Source organism: Mus caroli, chromosome 8, assembly GCF_900094665.2.
Source record: "Mus caroli chromosome 8, CAROLI_EIJ_v1.1, whole genome shotgun sequence".
NCBI classification, from domain to species: domain Eukaryota; kingdom Metazoa; phylum Chordata; class Mammalia; order Rodentia; family Muridae; genus Mus; species Mus caroli.
Genome location: NC_034577.1, coordinates 19,586,852 through 19,590,102, shown reverse-complemented (window position 1 = coordinate 19,590,102; position 3,251 = coordinate 19,586,852).

Sequence of the window (3,251 nt, the reverse complement as noted above, 5' to 3'; positions counted from 1 at the left end):
TGTTGGGCAGAGGGCCAAAGAGATCTGGCAGTCTCTCACCCCTAGAAGTCTTCTGGTCCTGAGTTGAGATTAAAGTTTAAGCACAAGGCCAAGGTGCCACCCTGCCACATTGTCTCCTCATGGTCTGGGTTTCAGACTCATCCTGGAAGGCGGCTGGCAAGTTCTTACATCTTTTGGATCTCCTCCTGGGAGACAAGCTCCCCGCCTCTGGCTGGTACTTTTCCTACTTGGGGCTTGATATTCTCAGAGAAATTCCCATTTCCTTGGGGTTTGTTGGTTCAGTAGTCTGATAATCCGATGGAGAGACTGAAGAATATCTCTACAATATTTTTTGTTTATTTGTTTTTTGTTTTTTGAGACAGGGTTTCTTTGTATAGCCCTGGCTGTCCCGGAACTCATTTTGAAGACCAGGCTGGCCTCGAACTCAGAAATCCGCCTGCCTCTGCCTCCCAAGTGCTGGGATTAAAGGCATGCGCCACCATGCCCAGCTCTCTACAATATTTATTTTGCTACCCGACCAGTTACAATTCCCTGTTTTCTTTCTTTTAATTTTTTTGGTTTTTTTTTTTTTCCAAGACAGGGTTTCTCTCCTTCCTCCCTCCCTCCCTTCCTTCCTTTCTTCCTTCCTTCCTTCCTCCCTTCTTTCTTCCCTTCCTTCCTTCTTCCCTCCCTCCCTTCCTTTCCTCCTTCTGTGTATGAGTGTTTTGTCTGCATGTACACATCATATGTATGCTGCTCTCAAGGAGGCCAGAATGGAGCACCAGCTCCAGTATAACGCAGTTGTCAGGCCTTGCATGGATTCTGGGAACCAGACCCAGTCCTGTGCAAGAACAGTCTATGGTTTATTTGTTTGTTTGTTTGTTTTTTAGACTTATTTATTTTATATATATAAATACACTGTCAATGTTTTCAGACACACCAGAAGAGGGCTTCGGATTCCAATACAGATGGTTGTGAACCACCATGTGGTTGCTGGGAATTGAACTCAGGATCTCTGGAAGAGCAGTCAGTCATGCTCTTAACTGCTGGGCCATCTCTCCAGCCCCCACAGTTTGTGTTCTTACATTGAGCCACCTCTCCAGCCTCACATCCATTTTAACATCTGAGTTTTGAGGTGGAATTCATTGTGTCTGTATCTGAAACAAATATACTAAATAGGATGCAAGGGGGAATCAAGGTTAGAAGATGTTTAGTGCCATAAAAACCCTTTCCCACCACCGCTTCCTGTTTTGTTTCTTTTTGAAGGGTTGGCACAAAATAATTCCATCGTTGTGTTTGACCCACAATCTAGACATGAAGCTGGGGTCAGCCTCAAACTTGCCATCTTCTTACTTCAGTCTCCCAAATGCTAGAATTACTGGCAATCAGTACCATGCTCAGTGTGTGCCAAACTGTTTCCTAGATGTGTCTGTGGGGCATTGACATCTCCAAGAGCAGCGCACCCCAGATCCCTCTGCACCCTCACCAGCATGTGGCATGGCTGTCATTTTCTTTTTTCTTTTTTTTTTTTTAAGATTTATTTACTCATTATATGTTAGTACACTGTAGGTGTCTTCAGCCACCACAGAAGAGGGCGTCAGATCTCATTACGGATGGTTGTGAGCCACCATGTGGTTGTTGGGATTTGAACTCAGGACCTTCAGTAGAGCAGTCAGTGCTCTTAACCTCTGAGCCACCTCTCCAGCCCCTCTTTTTTCTTTTTAAAAATTATTTATTTTATGTATATGAGTACACTGTAGATGTCTTCAGACACACCAGAGAGGGCATCGGATCATATTACAGATGGTTGTGAGCCACCATGTGGTTGCTGGGAATTGAACTCAGGACCCCTGTGAAGAACAGTAGCCAGTGCTCTTAATCACTGAGCCATCTCTCCAGCCCATGTTATTTTCATTGCAGTCATTCTAATACATGTAGTATCTCAATTAAACAATTATTTATTATTCTATCATTTTCCTTTACATAGTTTTTTGCTTTTATTTTCTCTATAAACATCCATGAAAATGTTTTATTGAGGTAATAAATGACAGATACATAATAATAATATGAATACATTGAGGTACATAATTGCACACAACATAATATTTAAAAAGATGTAAAGTAAATGGCATGAGTGAATCGAGAGCTCTGCTTTCATCCCTTTGGGGTGATGTTGCCCCCCCCATCAGGAAAACTGCATAATACTTTGAGCTGAAAACAGAGGCTCTTTCTGCCTACACAGGTCAGCCAGTCACCTGCCCAAAGTCCTCCTAGGAGTGCAGACCATAATCCGGAGCACATACAATCTTGGGGACTCAAGGTTGCCTCTCTCTGTGCTGTGCCACGGTTAGCCATTCCATTATGGACACAGAGATAAGTCAGCTGTGGTCATTAACTCCCCTCCCGCTCCCCCATACCTTGCCATCTTCTGTCTTCAATGATTTCTCTGTCCTCTTGCTATTGATTCACTGAGAACCACGTAGTCTGCCTACTCAGACGTTCTTACCTGTGCCTGAATCTCTGCTGTCAGAAGGATGACACCAGCCCTGTGTCACCTCTGGAAACCCAGATAGTCCGGTCAGAGGATGAGGGTACACCTGGCTGGATATCTGATTCCAGTGCCCTCAGAACTGAGCCTTAGGTGTCAGCATAAATCTAGTTTCCTGGTGCTGAAATTTGCTAAAAGAAAGAGTTCCGTTGGCCTGGGCTCAATTCTCCAATCACATACCACATTTAATTTGAATACAGTTTCATCTGGAGCCATTGTGCAATTATGATGAAATTCGAAGAAAACTTCCAAGTCCCTAGCAATTCATCTGAGTTTTCTTGAGAATCAGAATTTGCCTGAGATTTGGGGTTTTTTCTTTTTTCTTTCTTTAATGTGTATGCCACAATTGGGGAATGAGCTCTGGGTCTCCTGTCCTAGGTAAGTACCCTATGAGTGAGTTACATCTCCAGACAAACAGAAGGGAGGCTTGTGTGAGAGTAGTTATATATTGGCAAGCCTTTTAAATTTGAGGACACAGCTATTTATGAGTTATTCTTGTCTTGACCACAAAGCAACTATGAGACCTTTAATGTGCTTTCATAGTAAGGATTACTTTAAAGAAATTCTCATTTCCCCTCTAACCATAAAAGAATACCTGTGGGGCTGGAGATAAGGCTCAGCAGTAAAGAGCACTTACCGCTCTGGCAGGGGACCCAAGTGCCACCCCCCCCCCTTAAAGCTCACACCCTCTCTAACTCCAGTTCTAGGAGATGCCCTGTGTCTT